Genomic DNA, 10708 nt, shown 5'->3' with positions numbered 1-10708 from the left:
TCTCCCACTCCCTCTTCTTGTGTTCCCTTTCTCTCTGTGTCTCTCTCTGTAAAATAAATAAATAAAATCTTTTTAAAAAAAGAAGACCAAATGATGGAGAATAAAGTAGCTGAGCGAAAGAGAGACAAACACTGGACTACAAGGGGAGAATTCAAGAGATAAGTGATACCATAAGACGAAACAATATGAGAATAATTGGGATCCCAGAAGAAGAAGAAAGAGAGGGAATGAAGGTATATTGGAACAAATTATAGTAAAGAATTTCCCTAATATGGTAAAGGGAACAAGCATCAAAATACAGGAGGCACAGAGAACCCCCCCTCAACATCAACAAAAATAGGTCCACACCCCATCATCTAATAGTAAAACTTACAAGTCTTAGTGACAAAGAGAAAATCCTGAAAGCAGTTCGGGACAAGAGGTCTGTAACATACAATGGTATAAATATTAGATTGACAGCAGACCTATCCACAGAGACCTGGCAGGCCAGAAAGGACTGGAATGACATATTCAGAGCACTAAATGAGAAAATATGTAGTCGAGAATACTATATCCAGCTAGGCTATTATTGAAAATAGAAGGAGAGATAAAAAGCTTCCAGGAAAAACAAAAACTAAAAGAATTTGCAAACACCAAACCAGCCTTACAGGAAATATTGAAATGGGTCCTCTAAGCAAAGAGAGAGCTTAAAAGTAAGACCACAAAGGAACAGATACAATATACAATAACAGCCACCTTACAGGCAATACAATGGCACTAAATTTATATCTTTCAAAAGTTACCCTGAATGTAAATGGGCTAAATGCCCCAATCAAAAGACACAGGGTGTCAGAATGGATAAAAAATAGATTAAAAAATGGATTATAAAAAACAAGACCCATAGATATGCTGTCTACAAGAAACTCATTTTAGACCCAAAGACACTTCCAGATAGAAAGTGAGGAGGTGGAAAACAATTTACCATGCTAATGGACATTAAAAGAAAGCTGGAGTGGCAATCCTTATATCAGATCAATTAGATTTTAAGTCAAAGACTATAATAAGAGATGAGGAAGGACACTGTATCATACTTAAAGTGTCTGTCCAACACGGTGGCTCAGTGGGTTGGGCCACTGCGTTTGGCTCAGGTCGTGGTCTCGGGGTCCTGGGATCGGGCCCCGCATTGGGCTCTCTGCTCGGCGGGGGGCCTGCTTCCTCCTCTCTCTCTGCCTGCCTCTCTGCCTGCTTGTGATCTCTCTCTGTCAAATAAATAAATAAAAATCTTTAAAGTGTCTGTCCAACAAGAAGATCTAACAATTTTAAATATCTAAGCTCCTAACATGGGATCAGCCAATTATATAAACCAATTAATAACAAAATCAAAGAAGTACATCCACAATAATACAATAATAGCAGGGGACTTTAACACCTCCTCACTGAAATGGACAGATCATCAAAGCAAATGTTCAACAAGGAAATAAAGGCTTTCAATGACACACTGGACCAGATGGGCATCACAGATATATTCAGAACATTCCATCCCAAAGCAACAGAATGCACATTCTTCTCTAGTGCACATGGAACATTCTCCAGGATAGATCACATCCTGGGTCACAAATCAGGTCTCAACCAGTACCAAAAAAATTGGGATCATTCCCTGCATATTTTCAGACCACAATGCTCTGAAACTAGAACTCAGTCCCAAAAGGAAAGGTGGAAAGAATTAAAATACATGGAGGTTAAAGAGCATCCTTCTAAGGAATGAATGGGTCAACCAGGAAATTAAAGAAGAATTTAAAAGAAATCATGGAAACAAATGAAAATGAAAACACAACTGTACAAAATCTTTGGGACACAGCAAAGGCAGTCCTGAGAGGAAAGTATATAGGAATAGAAGCCTTTCTCAAGAAACAAGAAAGGTCTCAAGTACATAACCTAACCCTACACCTAACGGAGCTGGAGAAAGAACAGCAAAAATAGTCTAAACTGAGCAGGAGAAGAGACATAATAAAGATCAGAGCAGCAATCAATGAAATAAAAAGTGAATCTCGGAACACTGAAAAAATAAAGTTAAAAAAAAAAAGAAATCAATGAAATAGAAACCAAAAGAACAGTAGAACAAATCAACAAAACTAGGAGCTGGTTCTTTGAAAGAATTAATAAGATTGATAAAACCCTAGCCAGACTTATCAAAAAGAAAAGAGAAATTACCCAAATTAATAAAATCATGAATGAAAGGGGAGAGATCACAACCAACACTAAAGAAATACAAACAATTATGAGAACATATTATGAGCAATTATATGCCAGCACATTTGACAATCTGGAAGAAATGGATTCATTCCTAGGAACATATAAACTACCAAAACTGAACCAGGAAGAAATAGAAAATCCAAACAGACCCATAACCAGTAAGGAGATTAAAGCAGTAATCAAAAATCTCCCAACAAACAAGAGCTCAGAGCCAGATGGCTTTCCAGGGGAAATATAGCAAACATTTAAAGAAGAATTAATACCTATTCTCCTGAAACTTTTCCAAAAAATAGAAATGAAAGGAAAACTTCCAAATTCATTTTATGAGGCCAGCATTACCTTGATCCCCAAACCAGACAAAGACCCCATCAAAAAGGAGAATTACAGACCAATATCCTTGACGAACACGGATGCAAAAGTTCTCACCAAAATACTAGGCAATAGGATCCAACAGTACATTCACCACGACTAAGTGGGATTTATTCCTGGTCTGCAAGGTTGGTTCAACATCCACAAATCAATTAATGTGATGCAATACATTAGTAAAAGAAAGAATAAGGACCATATGGTACTCTTAATAGATTCCGAAAAAAAAAAAAAAAAAACATTTGACAAAGTATAACATCCTTTTTTTAAAGAAAAAATTATTTATTTATTTTTAATTTCTTTTCAGTGTTCCAGAATTCATTGTTTATGCACCACACCCAGTGCTCCATGCAACACATGCCCTCCATAATACCCATCACCAGGCTTCAAAGTGTAGTGATAAAGGGCACATACCTCAATATCATCAAAGCCATTAATGAAAAACCCACAGCAAATATCATTCTCAATGGGGAAAAACTGAGAGCTCTTCCCCTAAGGACAGGAACATGGCAGGGATGTCCACTATCACCACTGCTATGCGACATAGTACTAGAAGTCCTAGCCTCAGCAATCAGACAAAAAAAGAAATAAAAGGCATCTGAATCAGCAAAGCAGAAGTCAAACTCTCACTCTTTGCAGGTGATATGATACTTTATGTGGAAAACCCAAAGACTCAACTCCAAAACTGTTAGAACTCATACAGGAATTCAGTAAAGTGTCAGGACATAAAATCAATGCTCAGAAACCAGTTGCATTTCTATATACCAACAGCAAGACAGAAGAAAGAGAAATTAAGGAGTTGATCCCACTTACAATTGCACCCAAAACCATAAGATACCTAGGTATAAATCTAATGAAAGAGGCAAAGAATCTGTACTCAGAAAAGTATAAAGTACTCATGAAAGAAATTGAGGAAGACACAAAGAAATGGAAAAACATTCCATGCTCATGGATTGGAAAAACAAATATTGTGAAAATGTCTATGCTATGTAAAGCAATATACATATTTAATGCAATCCTTATCAAAACATCATCAGTTGTTTTTCAAAGAAATGGAACAAATAATCCTAGAATTTGTATGGAACCTGAAGAAACACCGAATAGCCAGAGGAATGTCGAAAAAGAAAACCAAAGTTGGCGGCATTACAATTCCAGATTTCAAGCTCTATTACAAAGCTGTCATCACAAGACAGTATGGTACTGGCACAAAAACAGACACATGATCAATGGAACAGGAAAGAAAGCCCAGAAATGGACCCTCAACTCTATGGTCAACTAATCTTCAACAGAGCAGGAAAGAATGTCCAGTGGAAAAAAGACAGTCTCTTCAACAAATGGTGTTGGGAAAATTGGACAGCCACATGCAGAAGAACAAAACTGGAGCATTTCCTTACACCCCACACAAAAATAGACTCAAAGATTCAAGAATTATGTATATTTTTCAGTGCTCATCAAGACAAGTGTACTCTTAATCCCCTTCACCTATTTCACCCCTCTCCCTACCCACCTCTCCTCTTGCAACCACCAGTTTGCTCTGTATAGCTAAGAGTCTGTTTTTTGTTTGGTTGTCTTTTTTATCTTTGTTCATTTTTTTTTGTTTCTAAATAGCACATATGAGTGAAGTCATATGGTATTCGTCTTTCTCTGACTGACTTTATTTCACTTAACATTATACTTTCTAGCTCCATCTATATTGCTGCAAATGGAAAGACTTCATTCTTTTTTATGGCTAAGTAATATTCTGGTGTGTATGTGTGTGTGTGTGTGTGTGTGTGTGTGTGTGTGTGTGTGTGTGTGTGTAGTCAGATGATTTTTGACATGGGTGTCAAGAATACACAATGGGGAAAGGATAGTCTCTTTAATAAATATTATTGGGTAAACTGGACAACTACATGCAAAAAATGAAATTGGACTTTTATCTTATACCATACACACAAATCAACTTACAATGGATTAAAGACTTGAAACTGTAAAACTCCTAGAAGAAAGCAGAGGGAAAAAGTTTATTGACATGGGCTTTGGTGATGGTTTATTAGATATAACACCAAAACCATAGGAAACAAATGCAAAAATAGACAAGTAGGATTACATTGAACTAAAAGGTTTTTGCACCACAAAGGAAACAATCAAAATGAAAAGGCAAAATATTTGCAAATAATATATCTGATTTATAGTGATTTAAAAATGCAAATAACTTTAATAGTATGCTTTTCAAACCTTCCATGGCTGTTTACTACAGAGAATAAAATTCACTTCTTATCCTGACCTCCAAGATTCTGAGTTACCTAGCTTCACCTACTACTCCAACCTCATCTGGGTCCACTCTCTTGTCATTCCTCATATGCCAGCCCAATGGGCCTTTACCCTTCTTTTTCCTTAAGCAGCTCAAACTCAGTCTTTATTTAGGGCTTTGGAGCTTACTTTTCTATTTGCTTGAAAAACTCTACCTCTCAGATCACTATGTGACTGACTCCTTCTTGTTAATTACTCTCCACTCAATTGTTCTTTCCTCAGAGAGACCTTCTCTGAACTAGCCAACCTAAAGTAGCTACAGGGTTATGAGCACAATGACTTGAACTTTCTTCCTTATGACTCATCACTCTGAGTTATCTCTGTATGTGTATTTGTTTACTTGTTTATTGTGCATCTTTTTTAACTTAAATGTAAGCTCCACAGGGCCAAGACATTGTCTAGCTTGATCTTCACTGTATTTCTAGTGCCTGACACTCAGCAGGCACTCAGGAAATGTTTGGGAAATGAATGAATGAATGAATGAATGAATGATGCATAGAAATAACCCAGGCAAAGGTAATTATGAGGAAGGCAAACCTATCCAGTCCCCTAGGCAGAGTTAGACACCCTGGTCTGTTAGCCCTCCTGCTATGATCACATGTTATGATGTACTTGCTACAAGGCTAACTTCTCTCAACAGATGTTAAACCCAATAAGGGCCAGGATCATTCCTGTCTTATTCATCACTGTATGCTTTGTATCTCAGTTTGTCTGGTACATAGGAGGTCTTCAATAATTTTTGTTGGTTCACTGAATGATTAAATCTCTCCTTCTCAATTAACAGAACATAGATGGAATGAAACCCAACACATCTATCTTTCATAAATGGGAAAGTTGAGACTCAGGGATATTTATTCATCATCACACCTGAGTCAGGCCATAATGCAGGTCTTAGCAGCAAAACTCTTTTCCTGTAAATGATTCAAAAGTTGGCTCAACTAAAATAGCTTTTCAAAGGGGAGCAGCTAAGCAAACAGAAGGCCAATCCATCATTTTTGCTTGGAGATGAAGGGAATCTTGTTATAGAGGTAAAGGGCATATTCAATGAAATGCCACATCTTCTAGGAGAGGATTAGCCTGGACAAGATAGAGGAATAGAGCAGCTATGTTGAGGCCTGGTATGCACCTGCCAACACTAATAGTATTCAGGTTATATTTCTACTCTTCGAGTGCATCCCCTTCCCAGAAACACCAGCCAAATGCCCCTATCCTGTAGCAGGTGTTCCTCCCAGCTTTTGATGGAAGGGATTACTGGCAAGGTCAATGTTCTGAGAAAGTCTTGCAGAGTTCTTAAGAAGATGTTAAGTAGACACAATTTAGAGTCAAACAGATCTAGATTTGAATCCTGTATTTTCTACTTACAAAATGACTGTAGCCAAGAGATTTACCTCTCTGAACCTCAGCTGCCTCCTCTATAATTTGTGTATAGTAAGAATAAGATTTCCTATGCAGGGCTTTGTGAGAATTAGGTGAGATCATATGAGTAACTGGTAAACTGTGCAGCTCTGTGTTCATGCTTTTCTTGTATCTTTACAAGATACCCTGTTTGCATTTAAATGATTGCTTATGTTCTTTGAGGGCAAAATTTTCTTTTTTTTTAAAAGATTTTTATTTATTTATTTATTTGACAGACAGAGATCACAAGTAGGCAGAGAGGCAGGCGGCGGGGGGGAGCTGTCTGCCCACTGAGCAGAGAGCCCGATGTGGGGCTCGATCCCAGGACCCTGAGATCATGACCTGAGCCGAAGGCAGAGGCCCAACCCACTGAGCCACCCAGGCGCCCCAGGACAAAACTTTTTATTTCATCCCTGAGCATCTCATTTGTGCCCAGTACAGAGCAGGGCAGAGTGTGTGCCAGTGCAGGCTGTGACCCTGTCTGGGATATAAGACTCAAGGGAAATAGGAAGAGCTGTTGCCAGCAGGCTGGCACACTTGGGTCTTTATGTGAATGTAGTTCAAGTAGTGGGTAGCATGCCTAACTCTAAGGGGACAGGCAGACTAAGCTTCTGTGCAGGCAGGATGGTTTGTGATAATGCAGTTTGCCTTATGGAAGTTACAGTACATGAAAGCAAACCCAATGCTGAACCCACAGAGCTTCCCAGAATACATCCAGAGGTGGTGGCATGTAGTTACTTACCATTACCCCTGTCCCAACCTAAGTCAATTCTAATAACCCAGCTTACTAACCATAAACCTAATAGGAATGGAGACAGGCCAGAAAGTCATGGCTCTTGTGTTTTTAGCTGCTGGAAGGAAGTCTGTGGATTGGTAATCTGAAGTGTGGGCAGGGAATAGACAAGACTAAAGCAAAGCAGGTTGTGGAGAAAGGGTTGGTTTAGATCATTGTTAGATTAAAGATCTTGCATAGGAAGGGAGCCAGGAGCAAAGACTGCTCCTTGGCTGCAGCATGAGCTACAAATTACCACCCAACCAACTCAGAGTCACTCAAAATACAAGACTGCAATGGATTAAAAAAGCTGTTTCTTTTTTGCCTGAAGTAGAGGCAAGCCTGCTTTTGGAGAAGGTACTCATTTCATTGGAAACATCATTCTGAGCAACTATATTGATTATGCCCATAGTAAATATTGATATAAGGTAAACCTCAAACCAGCACCCAGGTTTTTGTGGCCTCCTCATCTATCACAAGCCTCAGCCACTCTACAGCCATGCCTATGAGGAAATATAGAGTAAGCTATTCACTGGCATAATTAAGTTGGGGAGAAGACAGTCATCAAATATGGTAATGCCTAATAATTGACTTTAAATTTGGAGCCTGGCAAGACTTTATTCTATTACTTATTCCTTCTCTTCTGCCTTTATCTCCCTTGAATTTTCATTCCTGCCCAATGACTGTTCTAACCTTCTCCTTTTTACCACCAAATTTTTGAAAGAAGTGGTCTGTTCTCATTCTTTCTTTTTTATATTTTATTTTATTTTTTAAATTTCATTTTATTTTTTAGTGTGCCAATATTCATTGTTTATGTTCTTATTCTTTATTGAAGGCATAACATTAAAGTTACCACCACCAGCACCACCACCACTCTATCTGGATATCCAACAAGCACCTTAAATCCCACATGGTTAAAAATTGATCTCCTGCACACTTTCAGTGTTCCAGTCTCAGTTAATTCTGTATTTAGCACTCAGTTGGCCAAACTAAAATGTGGGTGTCATCCTTTACCTACCTCTCCCTTTGCCTCATGCCATCTCTCATCCCCTGCTACTTAACATCATTGCTCTCAAGATAAAGACAAAAATGCTTAATATGGTCTACAAAGCTTTGCATGTTCTGACCCCTATCTGTCAGTTCCATTGTAGTTTGTACCATATTCTTCTTTGATCATGCTATTTAAATCACAATGATTTTACTTCTGTTCCTTGAACACGCCATTGCTTCTGTCTCTGGCCTCAAGTCCCCTTTAGACCATGTACTTCTCTTTTAGAGAACTTTTAGAAACATTAATAAACTTTATTTCTTAGAACAGTTTTACATTTACAGAGAAATTGAGCAGATAGTACAGAGAGTTCCCATATACCTCTATGCTGAACACAGTTTTTCCTATTATTAACATCTTACATTAGTATAGAATTTTCATTACAATAATGAACCAATATTGATACATTATTAACTAAAATCTGTAATTTATTCAGATTTTCTTACTTTTTAACTAATGTCCTTTTTGTGTTCCAAAATACAATACTATATTTAGTTGTCTAAATATATGCCTCCATAGACTTTTCCTGGTTGGACTATTTCTCAGACTTTCCTTGTTTTTGGTGACTTTGGTTAACGTTTTGAGGAGAACTCATCCAGTATTTTGTAGAATGCCCAACCATTGAGATTTGTCTGATGTTTTCTCATGATTAGACAGGAGTTATGATATTTGGGAGCAAAATTTCAGAAGTAAAATAACATTTTCATCACATCATATCAAGACAACACACTATTTACCCGATTTATGATAGCTGAGGTTGACCTTGATCACCTGGCTAAAGTAGTGCTTGTTAGGATTCTACATTGTAAAATGATTATTCTCCCTCTGCTTTTCATACTGTCCTCTTTGTAAAGATATCAGTATGTGCAGCCTTCACTTAAGGAGTGGGTGTTATGCTCACCTTCTTTTAGTATCTATACAATTTATTTGTAATTCCTGTGCATGAGAGGCTATCTCTTGTCCCCCATTTATTAACTTATTCAGTCAGTTATTTATATCACTATGGACTCATGAATATTTACTTTGTACTTTGGGTTAAATTCCAATATTATTTTATTTTGTTGCTTAAATTATTCCAGCTTTGGCCATTGAGAAGTATTTCAGTTGGCTCCTGTGTTATTTTGACATGTTCCATTATAGTGGGATTTTGTTGTTTCATTTTTAGCACTTCTTTTTTTAAAGGGTAAAATTAATATTTTATTGTCACTTATAATAAGATGGCAGTTGAGTATATGGTCTTCATAATTGATCTTTCCTTTTTGTAAATAAACAAAATGATAAATTTTAAATAACCAATGGCTGGTTATGTTTTCAGAGAACATAATTAAGTTAATTCATTATTGGTGGCTTCAAGTTTTCCCTTATTAGCTCCAGAAAATTCACTCACATTTTGTCCCTTTTTAAAAAAAAAAAACTGGAAGGATGGGGTGCCTGGGTGGCTCAGTGGGTTAAGCATCTGACTCTTGATTTTGGCTCAGGTCATGATCTCAAGGTTGTGAAATGGAGCCCTGTGACAAGCCCTGTGCTGAGTGTGGAGTCTGTGTTAAGATACTCTCTTTCCCTCTGCACCTACCCCACCCCCTCCCTCTTTGAAAACAAAACAGAACAAAATAAAACAAAACAACAAAAAACTGGAAGGTTGGCATGCATTCGACTTCACATTCTGAAGCAGCATCCTGACAGTCATACACATCTACTTCAAGGGATACCACGTTGGAATACTTCTGAGAGAGAGAATGAAAGAAAGGCTTTGCAAGGCCCATACCATGTGGCTGAGACATCAACTACAACTAGTTTATCTCTTGCACTGTTCAAGGCTTATGGAAAAGCATACTTGCTCTTTATCGGCTTCACCACTTTGGCAGTTGGGGTCCGCCAAATGATGGTAAGGACTGATGAGTATGGATCCAAAAATGCCAGACAGAGTTTGCAAAGCATACAGCCTACCTTCTCTTTATAGCAACTAGCACTTATTTAAAAAAAAAAAAAACTTATTTATGTATTTGATTTTTTATTTGACTATGGCTGACACACAAACTGATGGTTGCCAGAGGAAAAGAGGCCTAGAGGATGGACAAAATGGGTGAAGGGATGTGGGACATACCCACTTCCAGTTATGAAATGAATAAGCCACAGGAAAAAGAGGCACAGCATTGGGAATATAGTCAATGACATTGTTATGGTGTTTTGTGGGGACAAATGGTAGCTACACTTGTGTTGACCACAGTATAACATACAGACTTGCTGAAACACTATGTTGTACACCTGAAGCTAATGCTTTTGGCATTTCTTTATTTTCTGGTCCTACAAGATACTTGGCTTATCTTGTATATTTCCTACCCCAGTCCTAGAAGCAGTTGTTTCTCCAAGGATTTCTTGGTTCTTTTTATTGGAGAAAGGTATTAGGAACCAAGATCTAGGTGCTAGGTGTGCTTGCTGTAGTATACTTTTATTAGTTGCAATTTTACATCTGTTTGCTTGATTAGTTAATGAATGTCTTTCTCATCCACAAGGTGTTCCAGTACAGTAGGGACTGAGTATGCTTTTGCTTCTGTTATGTTCCCAGTGCCAAGCACAGGCTCTGTCACATAATATGCATTTAA

At 37.8% G+C, this 10708-nt stretch overlaps 1 pseudogene; it reads right to left on the bottom strand.

The window, feature by feature from the left end:
• Positions 1-9429: 9429 nt before the first annotated feature.
• On the bottom strand, positions 9430-10043 carry LOC125092196 (thioredoxin-like; annotated as a pseudogene).
• Between the last annotated feature and the right edge of the window lie 665 nt (positions 10044-10708).

The sequence above is a fragment of the Lutra lutra genome, chromosome X (assembly GCF_902655055.1).
Source record: "Lutra lutra chromosome X, mLutLut1.2, whole genome shotgun sequence".
In the NCBI taxonomy this organism is placed as follows: Eukaryota; Metazoa; Chordata; class Mammalia; order Carnivora; family Mustelidae; genus Lutra; species Lutra lutra.
This window is presented reverse-complemented; position numbering and strand designations above follow the sequence as displayed.